The 20392-nt window shown below is 34.7% G+C and overlaps 1 protein-coding gene across 1 annotated transcript in view; it reads left to right on the top strand.

Moving 5' to 3' along the window:
- GRIK2 (glutamate ionotropic receptor kainate type subunit 2) overlaps positions 1–20392 on the top strand; it is a 429675-nt gene that overhangs the window by 393077 nt on the left and 16206 nt on the right. The window lies entirely within an intron of this gene.

The raw sequence follows: 20392 nt of genomic DNA, 5'->3' as shown, positions 1-20392 counted from the left end.
TGTGATTGATGTGAATATGTTTTATGTTTTTCTCAAATAGGTCTTACATTTGGTACTGATTTTATCTGTGTTAACAGTATACACTAAATCATTGTATGGGGAAAGTTGTGTCCAGAACTTTAAATCAAGCACATGGTAAGGAAAGTTAAGAAATAAACTTTACTGGAACATCTTGGATAAAGAGGTGTCTAGTATTATCAAACACAGGTTTCCCTATATGTTGTAGATATTTACTCCAACTTTAAGAACATCTTTATAATTTTCACGATTTCAGTAATTCTCTATGAAATGGACATCTGCAGAAATGACGATTCTATTCATTCTGTCTTTGAACAGTTAGTTGTTAAGAATCTAGTTTTAATCCATATACCAATTTTTCCACCCTATTCTATTGTGGCTTCTTATATTGCTGAATATGTTCTGTAGATATATAAGTGCCAGAAAGGACTGGACTTCAGTCCTGCTACTCTTTTTGGCATCTTGTATTTTCTGATATATAAACGTTTTTTTATCTTGAGGATGAAAACCATCTTCCATTTAGGTTTATTATGGGGAAAATTAAATCTTAGTGATAGTTTAAAATCCTTGAATAAGCTGCACGCAAACTTGTGAAGCATCTGAAGCATGCCCCAGAGATCTAAGTGCCCATGGAAGTACAAAAGTGATAGGAATCAGAGAGACCAGGCTATTTTACAAGTTATTTTGATTATGTGTAAATCAAAGAAGCAGCATAAACACCAGAGAAAACAGATGAAAAGCAATGATAAAGCCAGAAACAGACTTCTAGAGTTAAAGTTTAGAGGAAGAAGTATTGGATGTAAAGAGGAAAGGAAGCAAGTAAGTAAACTGTCTTTTGGTCTTTGTCCCCTACCTGATTTGGGGAGAACAGGCACTATGCATGCACTATTTCTTCATTAACTTTGAATCATATCAAAGACTATATTCATCTCTTATTCATCTGCAAGATTCCAAGTAATAACAAATTATCTGTGTCAAGAGAAATAATAGTGTTGTACAAGGGGATCTGTGAGCTGACAATTGTCTTGAATCAAGACGAAACAAATAAAGAACATACCTGCAGGAATCAGAGATCACCAAAGGAGGTAAAACAAGAGTCAAAACAATGTTAATCTTCGCAAAAGAGGCTGAAGTAAGATCTGAAAAAAAGATGAGGTCTTCATAAGAGGAAATACAACAGAACCTAAAATAAGATGTAAAGTAAGGTTTTCACAAAAGAAATGAAGGTACAATAAAACAGCATCTGGAGCTTTCCCAGAACAGCTAAGAATAGGAGATTAATCCTGTGTTTGGGCAGTATCTATAAAGTGCTATCCAGAGAACTAACATTTATAAAAGTTTTGAATCCTGTGTATTAACCACACAGTCTCAGAGGAAAGAGATTGGGTAGCCTCCACTAAAATAATGCATAATTCACACATACATTTGAAAGGAAACCTTATGAAGAAGTATATCCATAGTGCCTGTCAGAATAGTATTTGTTAAATATATTGCTTTATTGAAGCTAAAAAATCCTACAGAGCAGTAGATAGTACAAAATAAACTCATGCATTATAGCTAATCTCATTTCTACAGGAAAAAACAATTCTGGAGTCTTTAAAAGAACTCATGACATGGTTAAATCTACAGAAGTAGATTTCATCATTATTTAATGATTATGGAAGAAGTTTATAGACACGCAATTGAGTAATATCTTTTCAGAGTTAATAATACTAAGAGTAAGTTGTCAAGTGCTTGGAAAACTACAGTGTAATGGTTTCAGAAACAAAGCACATGTTACTGCTTGTGCCTATTTGGGAAGCAACACAGCTCTGAGCAGAGTAATACAGAACTATATGTATTAGAGGCATGGTATCTGAAAGATATAAATGTCATCTCCCCAAATTTACAAAAAAATCTAGTTTATTTCCTGGAATGGTGGCTTGAAGTTGCAGAAATATTTGCACATAAGATTAAATTTGTAGAATACCTTTGTTACAGGCCTTATGTTGAATACAGTAGAATGGATATGGTTACTTTTGGAGAACAGCATCAAAGGAAGTAGGTGCAACAAATCTTGTTCCTTTTGAAGGCTAATAGAATAATAGTTAGTGAGAACATAATTTGCTTGAGTCTAAGTAGCTACAAGCAGAAGAGCTAAAAGCTTTCCTAACAGAAAAATGTGCTATCAGAATAGTTTATGATAGGATAATCACTTGGAAAATGCAACCACCCAAATATAGCACCAGCTTAGAGTACTACAGTAAAAGCTCTTTGCTCACGATGTGAAAGTTTTAAATTCACAGAAAGAAAGTTGCACAAGATGAGGAGAAAAAAACAGCAGATCAGGCAGTGTACAGGTATCAACTCCCTCCAAACACACTGAAGAAGCAAAATCTGAGTTTACATGATTATTTCAACCCTTCTAAAAGCATTAGTGAAGTAAACAAAGTTTAGATTGCTGAAATGTAGCCTTGATGAAGGAAATTGGAAACAATGTACTTTTGGTACAAATTAGGATCAGTGTACAGATTTAAAATCAACAAAATACACCAATGTTTGGAATAGGTGCAAGGTAGCATTCTGTATGATATCTTTCTTGTTAGCTTTATTTAATATGTCATATATGACACCTGCAGCACTGAAAAATAAACTAGAGATAGTGAATTTGGTAAGTTATATGTACAATGAACGATTCTCATGATACATGTTTATAAATTAAGGTAACAGTCTTGTATATACTTGAATTCATTTTCAGTCAGCCACCTCTGGTGCTAGGCTAGAAAAACTTCACTTATAATGAAAAGAGAACAACAGACCTGGGTAAGATGTTTGACAGCAACTGATACTTCAGAGCAGATAAGGGACAACCTATTTGTAACCGGGGTTGTGTTTGTTTTGTTTTATTTTCCGTCTTTGCAACTTTGTTTATAGCTTTGTAACCAAGAGTGTAACACTTGCTTTGCTAGAGCACATTTGGTTTTTTTTCTTCCAGTTTGAAGCTTCACATGCCAGGGTTTTGTATTGGCTTTATTCTGGCATGTCCTATTAGGAGGCACTATTTTGCCAGTCCTATGTTCTTCATCAATGAATCTGGTAGATAGGAAAACTTTTGTTAACATGCATAAAGCTTGAAGCATGCTGTATAGTTTATTCCTAATAATAAATATATGAATATGTATCATGTACTATTATCTATTAGAAACACATATATATTTCTTTTAGTGGTTGGAATTTGGCTTTGTGTGGGCATACACCTCATCATCCAAGGTTGGTATTCAACGGAGGAGGAGGGGAGGGAGGGAGGGAAGAAGAAAGTGAAAGAGAAAGAGAGAGAAAGAGAGAAAAGCCACAAACGAACGAAGTGGGGTGAGGGGGGAGAGAGAGAACAAACCCTTTGGGTATGCAGAATAAGTTCTTCTTTTAATGATAGATCCTCTAAAGTGTTACTTATCACCTCCAGTAGTTTTAAATGTCCCATTTCTTCATCATGCATGATAAAGGTGTTTAAAATTGGCTTTGTTATTGAATAGATCCCAGTTGAGATAAATTTACCATTGCAAAGGATTCCTAAATGTTTATGGTACTTCCACATGCTTATGGTCTTCTTATCAAACATAAATTGTAACTTTTTTCCAAGAAAAACTGATCTATCCAGCAATATACATTTCATGCCCTACTGAAACACAGTTAATATAACTTCCCTATGGTCAACAAACTGTAAAACACAGTAATATTATGTGACAAATGCTATTTTCCATAATGAGTATTTATTAACATTATTGTTAATGTGAAGTGAACTACATGAAATATTAGAAATTTACCTTCTATGTACTCTATATTAAGGCCTTAATGGTCTGCAAAGCTACTTTTCACTTTTTTTTTTTTACTTTTTACTCTCCTATTGGAAGAAACATATTTGAAATCATCTCTTGGAAAAAAGCAAATCTTCATCTCTCCAGGGTAGTTTCAGGTTCTTATTTCTTTTCCAAATTCCTGTTTCTCTTCAGCATGTTAGACAGCAGGCTACCTTCCATCTGGCTTGGGCAGATTTTCTACTGAATTGCCAGTTGCTTCTATGTTGAACCTGGAGTACATAAATGGCTGACAAGTGTATATGTCAAACCCATTCCATATGAGCAGATCTACTGAGCATGCACCTTTCAGATGATCTGCACTTATGTGGCAACTCAAGACTATCCTGTATATGCCAGACAAACTCTGCATGTGTGGAGATACATGCAAAGTAACGCCTTTGACATTTTGAACAAGAGAAATTGTAGGTGTAAGTAATCCTAAAAATTTGCATGTATTTCTTCTAACTCTTAAGAAATACAAAATAGAAAGTGGTGTTTGAGAGATATGATGCATATAAGAAATTAGAGCTTGTAATTTCTGTACTGTTTCTCTGTGACTGTTGAGCCATGGAAAGTTACAGAATTAGATTAAGAGGGGGCTTTAGCTGTATAGCAGCGATGTTCCTATAATATCTGATAATGGTGAGGTAAAAAACAGTTTGAGAAAAAGGTGAAATACACATTTTTTTAATCCTTTCTTCCTGTGCAGTTATTACAAGAAAATAAATTGTGCTATTAATATTAATAATATCTCAGTTGCAAAACATAGTGAGCTGAATCTGTTACATGACTTTCTTCACTTTTGCTAGTTTTTGACTTACTTTTCACTTGTTGTGATCAAACTATGACTTTTCCTACTACAGTATATCATCATTTCTATCCCTGATCTTTCCACACTGATGGACTATCAAGATACTCTGAAAAATGCTGGAAAGGGTTTGAGGCTCGGATCTTTAATATTTAATTGTTAACTTAAAAATTGTTAAAAAAAGAAATGTGCACTCCCCCAACTATATAGATACTCTTCACTGTACATGGGGATAAAATACTACTCTCAGGATACGAATGAAATTAAACAATGTATTTTGGGGTCAACATACCAAGTGGATAAAGCTACCAACTTTTCATTGCCAAGCTAAGTCTTACAGAACTACCCATTATACAAAGCTGCAATAACTTGCAATAGTAAAACAGATACAGGTATCAAAATTTATTCATGTAAGTACATAAAATATATCTGCACAGTGTATATTTACGTATTCACAGTAGAAAGCTGTGAGCTACTGTGATACGAACAAGTTATACTTTCCATGTCACAAAGAAAAGTATATGAATAAAATAAACAGCCTTCCAGCAGAGATGCATTAGCTGCAGGCCCCACTTAAGCTCAAAGGATGAAACAAAACTTCAAGGCTCTCATGTTCTATTGATTCAGAGGTGCCATTTTTAGCAAAGTTATCTTTTCTGTAAATTCTAATGAAATATCAAATAAAATGTCTTTGTTTACAAACATTTTATCTCTTAGAGAAAAAAATGTATTTTTCACAGTACATTGTTCTTAAAGCGTCTCAAAATTTGCCCACTCACCTATGACTTCCAAAAAGTCTATTTGGCCAACTAATGTAATGTGCAGAGCACTTGCATATAGAAATTTATTTATATACTTTTGCACAATGTAGTTTATCTTAATATTTTTTTTACTTAGGCATTCAAATCTTTTATTTTTGGCAAATCAGTGCCAAGAGTGGGGTTGGCTTTCTTTTTTTTTTTTTTTCTTTTTTTTGCTTTTTTTGAATTTCAGTCATCTGTGTAGCATGTAATTAAAATGTTGTTTGGAGTACGCACATTTTGAAGACAGTAATATTCATACAATTTCATCAGGCATAGAATCTAGAAAGAGTATTTCACACTCCACTCACTTAAATTACAGATTTCACTGCAGAAAAAAAGGGTTTCAGGCCATAATTTATGATCTGCTACTTCATATCTTCTCCAGGAATATGACTTCATGAATTATTTATATTTATCTAAGCCATTAATAAATGCAATACAATAGTGTTGTTCCTACCCCAGTAATAGGCTGCTGGATTCAAATAGAATTTAAACAAATAGTTTAATCAGCAAATGTATAACACTTAATTATCGTGTTTTATCTAATAACACTGTATAGGTTCAGCTGATTTATATTACCTATTGTGTCTAGGTAATTACTCTCTAGGGAGTAACCTAGAAAAAATATTCACAGTAAAAGTTTTTATTTTATAATATTGAAAATTTTTAACTGACCTGACCAAGTTCTTAATGTAAGTATTTTACAAAAGATTTCATTACCTGCCATTTTTATTTAAATGCATGTTTCCAAATATAGAAAATTTTAATTGAAGGCACAGTGGGGAATATAAATTACTTAAAAACAAAAGCTTTTAATAGATGCTTGTAATTTCAAAGATTAAAACTTAATGTAGTAAAAATATGAACAAATAAATGACTCATTTCCTAAATATGCAGTAGAAAGTGAAAAAAGATATTATGAAGACAATCTCAAATAGTCCTAACTCTTCTCTTAGAATTCATTCATCCTCCTCCCTTGCTGCATTTAATATTCCAGACAGAGATTTGCAGTCTGGTTTTGTAATAATCTAAAAATTAGTTTTGGAGCTTGTCTGTAAAATAAAAAGTAGATAAAATTGGAGTAAATGCCTTGTAAGTGTAAGAACAACACTTCATCATCCTACAGATGTGTAGGATGTTGCCTCCTATGTTTTGTCTAGCTTTTAAAAGACTAAAGCCTTGAATTCTACAGCTACATGTCTGAATTAACTTTTTTTGTAAAGCAGTTTCTACACTTAGAACATGAACTACATCCAAATTAATATTTAAAAAAAATGCCCTGAATGTTTTCTAGTAATCTGATATGTTATTACATATTTAGAACATAGCGGTGCTAGAAATTTTTCCTGCTCTAGGTGCTACCTATAACTGTGGTAAAAAGAAGTCCAGTTTAACAGAGATTAAAGTATGAATAGAAAGCCTTCCGTTTTCCAGAAATTACCTAAAAATGAATCTCAAAATTAAAGGTACTGTTGTCCATAGTCAGACATTATACCCACCACCAAAGTAAGAGGCAGTCTATTCTTTAAACTCTGATTGAATGCGAATGTATAGTATGGTTATCCTGCAGTTGTAGATTCTTCTGAAGGGAAGGATTGTGATACAGATGAGTGCCATAATGATAATGAGTTCTGGGCCCCAAAATTTAAGAAGGATGTTAAGGTACTCAAATGTGTCCAGAGTAGGGTAGCAAAGCTGGTGAAAGGGCTGGAAAGAATGTCCTGTGAGGAGTGCCTGAGGACACTGGGCTTGTCTAGTTTGGAGAAAGGAGGCTAAGGGGCGATCATGTTGCTCTCTACAGCTTCCTGAGGAGGGGAACTGGAGAGGGAGGTGCTGAGCTCTTCTCCCCTGTATCCAGTGACAGGACACATGGGAATGGTTCAAAGCTGCACCAGGGGAGGTTCAGACTTGACATTAGGAAGCATTTGTTTACAGAGAGGGTGATGAAACACTGGAACAGGCTTCCTAAAGAGGTAGTCAATGCCCCAAGCCTGTCAGTGTTTAAGAGGCATTTGGACAATGCCCTTAACAACATGCTTTAACTTTTGTTCAGCCCTGAAGTGGTCAGGCAGTTGGACTACATGATCATTGTAGATCCCTTCCAACTGGAATATTCTGTTCTATTCTATTCTATTCTATTCCATTCCATTCCATTCCAGTACTTGGATGCCATTGTTCATGCAGTTCTTTTTCTTTTTCTTTTTCTTTTTCTTTTTCTTTTTCTTTTTCTTTTTCTTTTTCTTTTTCTTTTTCTTTTTCTTTTTCTTTTTCTTTTTTCTTTTTTTTTTTTCTTTTTTCTTTTTTTTTTTTTTTTTTTTTTTTTTTTTTTTTTTTTTTTTTTTTTTTTTTTTTTTTTTTTTTTTTTTTTTTTTTTTTTTTTTTTTTTTTTTTTTTTTTTTTTTTCTTTTTCTTTTTTTTTTTCTTTTTCTTTTTTCTTTTTCCTTTTCCTTTTCCTTTTCCTTTTCCTATTCCCTTTTCCCTTTTCCCTTTTCCTTTTTCTCTTTCTCTTTTTTTTGCTTTTATTCTTAGAGAAGATTACCAGACTCCCTGAAAGGTTTGGCTTGGAATGTTTTATTTTAATCGCTGAGTGCCTACACCTTACTTCAGTATTCCCAATATGTTTTAGTGTAGGGAGTGTCATCAGGCCAATCACATTATTTCAATTCTTGCCAATGTTCAGTTCTGATAGAGTTTTCGTCTTCTTGGTTAGAAGATGAATTTCTCTCTTGCCTTTCCAACTGCTTTATCGGGACAGATTTGCAGGAAAAGACAGACTTTTTTCCCTAAAGAAGTGTTTGACGGAGAGTCTTTAACATGCTCAATGCTTCCATTCTATGTGGTGCTCTTTCCTGTTTCTGCACAGGTGCACAAAGACACACATATTTTCAGTCTGTTCCTCTATTTTTAATTTATTTCTTTTAGAATCAACAGGGCTAGTAAAGATTTATTGATCTGATTATGGGAACCAGATCACTTATTTTAAAAAAACAACCAAAAAACCCAAAACAAAAAAACCCCAGGCATAACATTTCTATCTGTAACATACCTGAATAAGAAAGTAAGGCTGAAGTTTCACTGTCATTTTAAACTGGTATAGGGCTGCTGCATTTTGCAAAAACTGACAACTATATGAGCTGGTTTAGTGACCTAAACTGGCAGAATACCGTCCATCCTTTTTCATAAAATTCATTTACTTCATGTTTAACTACGTAGCTGCTAATGAGGCTGGATAAGCACTAGTCATAGTATGAAGGAAGCAGTGACAGCAATGAACTGGGACATGGAAGAGGAAATGGGATTTCTGCACAGCTACCTGTTAGACTGAGTCTGAAGACAATCCGGATAGCCTTTCCTGTTTTGTGATAGTTGCAAAAAGCTGCAACACATCTCTCAGTGGCAGAAATAAACCAGTTGTAATCTAACAGAAGTGAATAGTTGCAGGGCGGGGGGGAGCTGTCAAAGTGAGTTTTCTGTATTTTAAAAAACTTTTTTTTCCCATGTCTTGCATTCTATCTCAAATTTGCAGAACTTGAGCAGTAGTTTTCATCCCCCTTCATATTGGTGTTTCTTCAATTTTTTCTTCTTTTTGTCTTTTCCTCTGGAGATCTAGGCTCAGAATTAAAGAACATTATGGTAGCAAGTGAGCCACAAGAAATGAAAACATTGGCTTGTATTAAATACCTTTTTTTAAAAAAAAAAATCCACAAGATCCTTTGAAAATTAACTGTTTGGAGTTTATCAACATTCCTTACTCTCTGAAGCACTTACTGTAGCTAGGGTTGCTTTCTGTGTCCTAACATCATTCTCTTTTCACACCTCCACCAAACTGAAAAGGTGACATATTTTGAAGAGGCGTGTTTTAAAAACTTTCCTTAAATCTCAGGCAAGGCTAGAAAACAATGACATTGAACACAATGACTGGCACTGAGCACAACCGTAATATTCCTTTGAATTAATTTTAACGTTTGGCAGTCAGTGATCAATGCAGAACATAATTTTAGAGATTTTATTCCAGGAGAAACAAGATAGGGTTTTTTTTAAATGTTTCCATTACTTCTCTTAAATATTGCACAATTTTCTAAAATGAGAATCATGTGTTGCCTTATTTGAAGAAATACAAGAAAAAGAAAAAGAACATCCTAGGCTCCACAGATACAGTTAGTGAGATCTTGCTTTGCTTCTACCCTTGCAGTAACTCAGTTGTGTCTGACACTGACTGGTAAACAGATGGTCTATACTTTTTATACATCTATGTTTAAATATATTTATGTAAAACCAACAAAGTCACAGGTATGATTGATGTGGGAACCTTTCAAAAAGCAGGCAGTTCCAAAACTGAAAGGAATAACAGGTAAATGATGTATTAATTTAGTCCCCAAAATTGTTAACAATACACTTGGTTAACGTAACTGAAACCAAATTCTACATGTCTGAAAATACTGAACTGTTCAGAAATTTAAAATTTGCATTGATGAAAATATATTCCTGGATTTCCTCTGTAAAGTACTAAACCCAACAGTCAACACTGGCTTCCAATTTAATCATTGTTGAGATTTCAGACTCTGCAGCTATTTTCTGTTTATATTGTGTGAGGCACTGAGGATATCTGAGCTATCCTTGTCTATTACCTGTTGTAAAGTACTGCTCCTGGAGAAAAATTTCCATCTTACAGTCCAGCACTCAGTCTACTTAGAAAATGAGCATAAGTGTTTAGGTGTATATATTATACATTCTTAGGTAATTTCAAATAATAAGTGTAATGAACACTGCAATTTTTGCACTCTGAACTTCAATCTTAAAAGTAGAAACATTGTCGCCTGCCTAAAGTTTTCAAAATCTACAAAAAATAAAAATATTAATAAAAATTCTAATTTTCATTTGGTTTTATTGTTAAGACATCCTAGTTCTCTTGAAGCTACTTAGTGCCTTCAGACCATACAAATTACATAATATGAGCATTTTTTACCAGTCCTTGGAGATGAGACATATAAACAGATCTGTCTCTATAGCAATAAATAGAAAACCATGTACGAATACAGGAGGCCTTTTTCTTCTGCTTGCCTGCACTTAATCTGTAATCCTTCATATAATTTGAACTATAATATTCATCACTTATGCATAAAAGTGCTGAGCTTCAGTTCTTCTGTAACTAAAACAAATTAATACATTTGTCTTCATTAGTTGAACATAATGCACAAAAAATAGGTGCAAATTATTTATTTTTATGCAGGTCAAACCATGTATTGAAACTAATTTGAGAATTTCAACTGCTTGAGCAGTTAATTTATTGTTGCTGAAATGTAAGAATGTGTAGCTAACATATTTGATGAAAGAACTGTTTTTTATAGTTACTTCAGAAGTATGAGCATATTGAAGCACTGTCTGAGAGGCATGCTAAGAGATTGAGCTTTATATCAATAAAGAATTGCCAAAACACTTAACGTCCGGTAGCTGTTGCGAGCAGACTCTGCCTTAGAGAAGCTCTTTCTAGTAGGAATTTACTGAACAGATGTAACTGAAGCAAAGACATTATTAAAACTTCAATGTTGATGTTATAGTATGTATTGCATGAGTCAAAGACTCATCTACAAATGTAAAATGTCTCTGTCCTGGTATGTCACCCCTAATCAGAAACAAACTAGTGTGTTGCATCCCAGCACATGGCATTTGCATGGTTTTAGGCATTCTTGATCTGAAAAAGCTGCAGCAGCATCTATTTATTTTGTCTGTCTTGCATTTCCTGGCTAAGTATTCCTTTTTCACTGCCTGTTAGAAGTGGGATCTCATTTCCCAGCAACCCAGGCTCACTGAATAAATATCACCCTCCACCCAATGTCCTGTAGTTTAACTACAATGCTTTAAGGTTCTGCTGAGGGACATGTGTAACTGAAAGCAAACTGACCACAGCCTTTCTGAAGGTTACAGGAGAGGCTGACAGAGCTGGGACTGTTCAGCCTGAAGAAGAGGAGGCAACTCAGGGCCTATCTGATCAATGTGTATAAGTACCTGATGAGGGAAAATAACGAAGAGAGAGTCAGACTTTTTTCCTGGCACCCAGCGACTAGACAAGAGGTATAGGGCACAAACTGAAATAAAATAAATTCCATTTAAATGTGAGAGGAAAAAACCACACACACAAAAAAACTTCTTTACAGCAAAGGTAATCAAACACTATAGTAAGTTGCCCAGAGATGTTGTGAAGTCTTCATCCTTGGAGATATTCAGAACCCAACTGGACAAAGTGTCCTGAGTAACATGCTGTGGCTTGAGCAGGTGGGGTGGACTAGACCATCTTTGGAGGACACTTCCAAAGTTCTGCCTTCATAGTACTGAAATGCAACAGTTTTGTGATGGAAGTACTTCAGACTTTTTAACTACAAAATCAAGACCCTTCTCTTTGAACGGTGACTTGAATTTGCATCCAAAAAGGATAAACAGAAGTTATTGGCTGTCTTTTGGTTTGAGCCTACCTAGTTTCATTTTCTGCATCCAAATGATTCCCTTGTAATGGAAAAGAAATTTTAAATTCTGAAAGCTCTTCATAAATCTATATTCTTGCTATCTCATCCAGCCCCACTGTTGACGACAGAATTCTCTAAATTGGCTAGGATAAATGAAAAGACTAGCACCATGGCTTTGAATCTCTCATGGTGCTTTATAGACAAACAGCACAGTGAGTGAAACACCGAAAGCCAATGTTTTTAAGCACTCTTCAAATAGCTGAGTTTCTTATTCTCACTGTATATATGATGCACACAGTTAGCTGATGCCTTCTTTTCCCAAAGATCAACCAAGAACTGACTGCCTTGCCTCTGTAATCACTTTAACCTTGTAAATCAAATTGGAGAACAGAAATCTGCATGGAGAACCTCAAAGAGACAGCATCCCCTATTTATCAGAGGGTTTAGAAATATGTGGAACATCACTTAATAGAACAGTAGCAGCTGAAACATCACCTATAAATGCAATGTGAGACTTTGTAGGAATTCTGACAGCTCCAAAGGTCTAAGTTTATTTATTTTTTTTACTAACTTAAATGAATTTTGCCCAAATTTAAGATGGCTTTGCAGTTAGATGTACCCAAGACCACTTCATACCTCACCTATGATGAAACAGCTAATGGCAAAACACTGACATTCATTGTTTTCAGAATTTCCCTTACAGATTGGCAGGGGGTTGGGGTGTTCTGCAGAAGCATGAACTGGGTTTTCAGGTCTGGACACTTTTGTTATGACCTTACACTTTTCTTGTCTTTCAACATACTCTTGTCTGCATGCCCGAAATCTTCACGTATAGCAGAACTGCGTGTAACATTTTGTTAGACTTCCTTAATTTAGCTATTTATTGCTGGGCAGTGTTAGACAAATATTTCCCACAAAGAGGGCTGTATTTGCAAACCATTCATATGTGAGTGATACAGGTTTGCAAGGAGAATTGAAAAAAAAGCTCTGTATAAATATGAAAAACTTTTAGCTGTATTAAAAATAATATCACTGATTTTCTCAGTACAAGTTTCATCAAAGGCAGCTTCCTGTTCTGCAGCTGCACAGTTCAACAGGGGGAGAGAGATAATAGTGTATTATGATTATGATCTTTTCAAACTGTCTGTGATGTTACAATGCATGAAGAGTCTATGAAAAAAGTTACTAACTTTCATTTGTTCGAATTCAGTATTTAATCTGCCTAAGAGACATGCTTTAGAGCTGTTTACAATGATAGTTTGAGGGGGGCTGAGAAAACTAAACTGTGTTAAAAAAAGAAAAAACAAAACAAAAGAAAACTAGAATAGAATATGCATGGCTAATACAATAATGTAATAATGATCTGAGTATTTAAAATAGTGAAAAAAAAAAAGGCTGCCTTAATTCTGTTCAGGTTATCTTGTTACTACAAAAAGAAATAGAGAAAAATGGTGTATATTAACTATTAAACCTGTTATCATCATATCTTATTTAAATTAGTTATTATAGGCAACCATTATACATGCATTTTTTTGTAACTTACTCACCGTGGAGGATAGATATGTTTTAACCTAGTTACAAATTAATATATTCAAGGATGTCCCCTTCCCAGTCCTAAACCCATAAGTACTTATGAACACAAGAATTCATGAATGGGTATTGTAGTCCCAAATCTCCCATGTGTTCACCTAATTTTGATATCAGTTAGGTTGCATACTTGTAGCTGGAAAATTAGGACAAATTTAATATGAAATAAATCTCAGCTACATGATCCCTCTTGGTTCCATTTCAGCTTTATAAACCTACATGAACTTTTTAATGATGGTTCTATAAAGAAACAACCAGAAATTAGCGTGAATTTGGAATGGTTATGACTGGGAAGAAGTGAAACCAATTAGAGAACACACCACTTGTGAAAGGGTTTTGATTACATTTGGCATAAAATACTGATTTAAAATGTTTCCTGCCTCTTACCAGCAACTTTTCTTTTCCAAGCCATACAAGTAGCTCAAAGGTGAAAAAAAATATATATAAAGGAAGAGTGAACAGCTTTGTTTTGGGTTTTGTTTTGAATGTTTGCAGTTGTAATTAGATATGGCGTAGCTTAGACTGCTGTAAATATCTACTGAGGATTTTCCATTGCAGTAACTGCAACTTAATGAATATTTACTGTTTACAATATGTCTAATATTACAATATGATAATCTTAACGTAGCATGAAGTGTCGGGGTTCACAATCAGAATCAGGAAACACTGATTTTTCATCAGAAACGTTAACCCATCCTGATAAATATATTATCCTGATACATCCTTTGGAAAACAATAGTAATTCAAAGTTATGTATTTAATCAGAAATACAAGAATGGGAAATCTAGTGCATATGCAACACAGCTAAATTAAAGTTGCAAGTATTTCTTATATTAGACCTGCCACTTTGTTATTTATTCCCAATATTCTTCACAACACGTGGAGTATTTAAAGAACTTTGATAAAGGCTTTTTCATGCCCAGAAGTCTAAGAGTCCATGAGCTGAAAGTCCATAAGGGAGTAGAGGAGCTGGTAGAGGAGCAAGAAGTATACTTTTTATTAATATTTAAATCTATCTCATATTTTAATTCATTAGTCATAAATGAATAGGAAATGTATATAAATGTTACTCTTCTCTTGGGGTGGCAAACCCAAGATTTTCACACCTTTCTACTTTAAAAAGATTTATGTCCATTCAAAGTTTATTAATATAGCAGTTGTTTTCAGTATACTTGGGAAGTGTGTTTAAACTCTGTGTGTGTGGGATGCTTTGCTATTAATTCATATGTACCTTGCAGGTGAGAATGCTGTAATGTCTGATCATTTCATAAATATAAAACAACAAATTTGCTGTGAGGCACAGAGCTAAGAAACAGGAAAAATGTTTCACTTCACATCACAAAGAGAGCCTGTTATCAAAGCTACGTTTGGATTCCACATCCATCTCCTGGTGTAATGCAATGATCTCAGATTTGTTCTATACTCTTAAAAATACCTGGCCAATTGCTGCTTCTTATGGAAGTGGCTAATTTTGCTACTGAGAACACCTTTTCATAGTGGCTTTTTTTTTTTTTTTTTTTTTTTAAATTTATGAGCCTTGCTTATTTGCTTGGAGTTAAACTGAGATCCAGATTTTGGGATAAAGGAAGATCTGCTCTTGTCTCAAGTTTGCAGGAACTGTTGCCTTTTCTTTTGAGTTATTGCTCTTCTCTTCACTGTGGGGTGTTGCTTGCTTCCCATGATTGCCACAGAATTTTAATTCATCAAATCCCCAGCTACAGCAATGACATTACTCCATGACCTGGAAAGAGTCTTCAGTGATCTTTTCTTATGTGAAAATGAGCTGATTTTGAAAGGACCAGGGACTGGGAGCTGACAGAATCTCTCTTCTTTCTTCATGTGTTCCTTGGAGACTTTTGAATCCACAGATAGGAAGAACAAACCAAGCTATGTTGACCCTTCTTTCTGTCGCTTCCCTCCCATCCCAATTAGAGAAGGTTAACGGAGTTAGGGAGCAAAGCTGGCTGTGACTTTTAAAAGAAAAACATTTCTGTGAAGCTAAAGTGCTTCTCCTATACCCAGTGCCCCTGAGCTGCCTATTCCTTTTCTATGGCATGTTATAACTGTGGCTGTCAGTCTTTATTTACTGAGTGCTGACTATGCTACCAAGTCCTGGAAGGTGTTTCAGGCCCTGTGATGCATGAGGCTGTACGAAGTAGTTTTTCCGTGGTTCCTCATAGTCTAAACATCTACTACACAATTACATGTAAATGAAATCCCTTCCATTTTGTTTCTGTCTTGCCTATGACTCCAGCATGCATGACACTTAAGAGAAACTGAACTATATCACCAGTTATCCTCTAGGAAGGAATGTCTGTTCCAAAGGCCTGGACTAAATTTTGTCGTGTGAAAACAAAAGGAAAACTTCATCATAGTAACTGATACAGATAACAGAACAATATAACAAACAAACAAAACTTTCAAATATGATTTAACTAAGCATGCAATCAGTTTGGTGGCAGAACATTTAGTTTGTGGTTCTTGACAGGGTTAAGCTATGGGATAAGTACAGAGAAATGTCGATATGCCAAGACTTAAATGATTCCACCCGTCCCCAGGAGTATAAATGGTGTTAGCCAGTATTCTTATAGAAATTTCAGATATGCTTACACTGGAGTGAGACTGTGACTGCAGCTCATGTATATGTACCTGAGCTAGCTTCAGGATAGATAGATCAATCTGGTGTAATCACAATGAGAATGGGCTCATGCTGAAAAAAAAACCACCTCAAAACCAAAAAAACCAAACCCAAAACACCCACATGCTGAGTTTGGTGTTTCTTCCTTTCAACTCCTTTCAACTGCTAAAACTAGAACTTGAACTGATTGCTTTGTTCAATGATGTAAACTATTCACAACTATTCACACACATATGTGTGCTTCATACTTCTATAGTATGCTTCAACACCTAGATATTACAGGAATATCTTTCCTGTTACATGTGGCTTTCTCCTTCCACTAAATACTTCAGTACTTCAATAACTTCAGAAGTTCTTGATGATATAAATTTTGTACCTAGGTTCTGAATATGATGGGGTATTCCTAAGTACCTTTCTCTTTTGCTTAGACCAAGTACACAGAGTATGAAATAATGTTGCGAGACAAGTAGAATAGTCTTGGAGTTTTTAATAACAAAAGAAAAAACATAACAGGAACAAAAGATGCTATTAGTGGCGTAGGAGTGTTCAGAATGGATTTTTCTGTCTAGCAAATCAAAAGTAACATGTAGCTATGTCCCATGGGCACAACTTTCAAAATACCAGACAATTCGTAGTGATTTCTTTTGGTAAAATGCACCTGGAATGATGAAACAAAAAAGTTCCTGGTTCAACATTTTCTTAATGAAGGAATTAGCAGAATGCTGCTATTTCTTTTTATTTACTTAGGATCATATTCAGTTCTACAGGACCAAATATGCTCCAACTCCTTTTGTATTTGATGGGATGAATAAAACAGACTAAGAGTAACCAGGCAGGTGATTTTACTGAATTATAATGTAGTAGGAAGCATTTTCAAGACCAGCCAGATCAGCAGGATTTCAACATACTAATCTGTCTGCAGTGAAGTCTCAATATAAAAAGCTTACATGTTCATAATTTATGATTAAACATATCATTATGTGTATAAATCTTTTTATACTGAGACTTTGGGACAGAAAACTTATCTATGTATAACTTCTACAGTATTTCTGAGACCTTGTTGTCTTAGTTTTGTACAGATGCTTCAGACAATATAATTTTATGCAAATTTTCTTTTTTATTTTAAATTTTCATAAACAGGTAGCTGCAAATAGAAATTATTGCTTCCCTTATTGAGTTTGTTGACCACAGGAAGGCACTAAGGTCTCTATAATCTATAACTGGCGGTCTTAAAATTCTTCTGGCAGAAATTCTCATTCCTGTAAACAGTGGCTAGAATAGGATCAGCAAATAATGTATAGATTATGTTCTGTAGGCCCTCTAGTCCCAGTTTGTCATGGGAATAGCTCATCAGTTGATAGGGAAATGAAAACAGTAGGAACGAGGAAAAGAGAGGGAAGAGGAAGTCAGATATTTCTGCACTGGACTTCTCCCTTTCTCTGCACTCAGTGGAAGATTACTTACTCATCTTTTTCCCTGATTTTGGGATGGAGTTTTAAATATCACTGTGTCTGTCCCCTCCCAGTCATCCTCCCATGCACAGACTGGTAAGATCTTTTTCAACTGCTTGTCTTTTTATTGAAGGTTGAAATGTGAAGTTCACATTTCTTCACATGGCAAAATTTTATTCTCTCTTCCCCCTCCCCCTGCCTTCTGCTTTATTACTTTACTCTTATTCATATTGTATTTATTTTGCAAATACATTCATATACATTGTCTGGGACTCTTAAAGTTTCTGATTTCATTTTAATTTTTTCTCTTGAACAGTAAATTCTCTTAAATGAAATACTTCTGATTTTAAAAAATGTAAAAACCAGGACACGGCCTTCTTGCAACACCCACAACAGGGCTTGATTCATCTTTGAGTCATGTGATAGGAGTGATAGGGAAAATTACCAGTAAGTGTCAAAAATCTTTTACATTTACTTGCTGAAATTTTTCATTTCTGCAAGGAAAACAGTTTTAGCATCCAGAGTGTAATCTGGATGCTTTGTCCATATTCTCTATTTATTTTCTCTTCTTTTTGTATGCTAACTTTATCATCCACAGATCAGACCATGATATTGTCCTGGTTTCGGCTGGGACAGAGTTAATTTTCTTCTTAGTAGCTGCTACAGTGCTGTGTTTTGGATTTAGTGTGAGAATGATGTTGATAACACTCTGATGTTTTAGTTGTTGCTAAGTAGCACTTATCTTAAGCCAAGGACTTTCCAGTTTCCCGTGCTCTGCCAGTAAGCAGGTGTGCAAGAAGCTGGGAGGCAGCAGAGCCGGGGCAGCTGACTTGAACTAGCCAAAGGGGTATTCCATACCATGGAACGTCATGCCCAGTATATAAACAGGGGGGAGTTGGCCGAGCGGCGCAGATCGCGGCTCGGGAACTAACTGGGTATCGGTCAACGTGTCGTGAGCAATTGCATTGTGCACCACTTGCTTTGTATAGTTTAATTCTTTTAGTATTGCTATTGTCATATTATTATTATTATCATTATCATTGTTTTTCATTCCTTTCTGTCCTATTAAACTGTCTTTATCTCAAAAAAAAAAAAAAAAAAAGCCACTTCAGGTGCTTCTGGGTGCATTTTCTGTTGCTGGGACTTGCAATCCAGCTTGTATCAGAAAAAAAAAATTAGGAGCAAATAAAACTTTAGGAAATAATACTGTTGCTATGCTTGTTTTGTTCTCTTAATAGCTACTTGAATCCGTATAAAGAGCATTAAAAATGACTTTTTTCCAAATATCAGATTATTAGGTGTACTCATTATTTGTTGCAAAATGCAAATCAATGAATTTAGAACATTGTAAGTCGTTCAGAAATAGAATAAAACTACAGCATTGAATGCCATCTTTTTCATGGGTATAAAATTTTACATGCTTAATTTAACAGCAGCAGTATGCAATGCTGATCACCCCACATTGATCCTTACTTGTGAGATTACCACTTTTAAAACAAGATAATAAGGTGTAACAAATACAAATATTGCAGCAAAAACACCAAAGGTCTGTAATCTGTCCATTCCACAACTATTTGTGCAAAATTTTGCAAATCACCAACAGTAAGTGATACAAATACTGTTGAACTGAATCACTATTAACTGCATGCTTCTAATGCAATCCTCATAAACTTAACTAATTGTAGATGGGATTAGTCCATGCTTTATGGTTTCTGTCTATGAATTCCTCAGTTAATTCATTTTTTAAGTGCTTCAAATGGACTAGATCTGTATGTGTACAAATCTGGTCCCTAGAATATATAAATAATATGTGAAGAATAGTTGATACTGCCTATATTTAGACCAACAGAAAGTGTGGAAATAAAATGCAGATCAGTCTAATTAGAAAGCAGCCTGTCAGATCAGAAGATAGCTTAAACTGGGTCCAAGATTATTTCTCAGAATCTAATGTTACTTAAGTTGTTGTTGTTAAATATTTATAGGCAGTGTAATGCTGAAAATATCCCCCCAAAATTGTAGGGTGCACTTACACTTCCCAGGCTCTTGTGGAGTAATCACTTTCCTTCTTCCATCTGACTGAAGAAATGTGTCAAGTATAGGATTTTGCAGAGTTTCAGCATAATCAGGATGGTCTGAAACTGTGTGACTTACTTAGACACCTGCATGCACAAGAGAGTAGAAAAATGTTTGTCTTCCTTTCTTTCTGCTTCCCGTATAGTCCTGTGTAAACATAGTTTAGCTCCTATGACAGAACATCATTTTTTTCTAAGCATAGATGATAAAAGCACAAGTTCTTGCAACTTAAATACTTTGAGGTCAGCTTTTTCCACCTTTTATTCAGGAATAAAGGAAAAGCCCAGAGTGTTTTGTAATTAATAGTCCTTTCTATGTTTTACTTCCATGCTGGCACAGCAACCCTTTGCTATTAGCTTTATTCTCATGATAAGCTCTAAATAGGCAAGAAGAAAGTGAAGAAATAAAGAATAAATTGAAAGAACTTCCAAAAGAAAATATATGTTTTCCAAGAGTGTAAAGAGTATAAAATATCCTATCCATGCATTCCTTCAGCTCCTTCACAGTTGATCACAGTACATGAAATAGTCAAATGGGCAGCATCTCTCTAAAGGATGATGAGGATTTTTTTTTAAAGGTATCAAGTTAATGAAAATGCATTTTATTACTCAGCCAAAGGAAACACTGTAAAAATTATAGCTAGTAAGTAACATTATTATGACAGAAAGAAAAAGAGAAGGGATTCTTTGTAGAATTGCATTCATATCACATGAAAGA

The sequence above is a fragment of the Gymnogyps californianus genome, chromosome 3, assembly GCF_018139145.2.
Source record: "Gymnogyps californianus isolate 813 chromosome 3, ASM1813914v2, whole genome shotgun sequence".
Lineage (NCBI taxonomy): Eukaryota > Metazoa > Chordata > Aves > Accipitriformes > Cathartidae > Gymnogyps > Gymnogyps californianus.
Note: the sequence above shows the minus strand (reverse complement) of the source record. Positions and strands in the feature narration are given on the sequence as shown.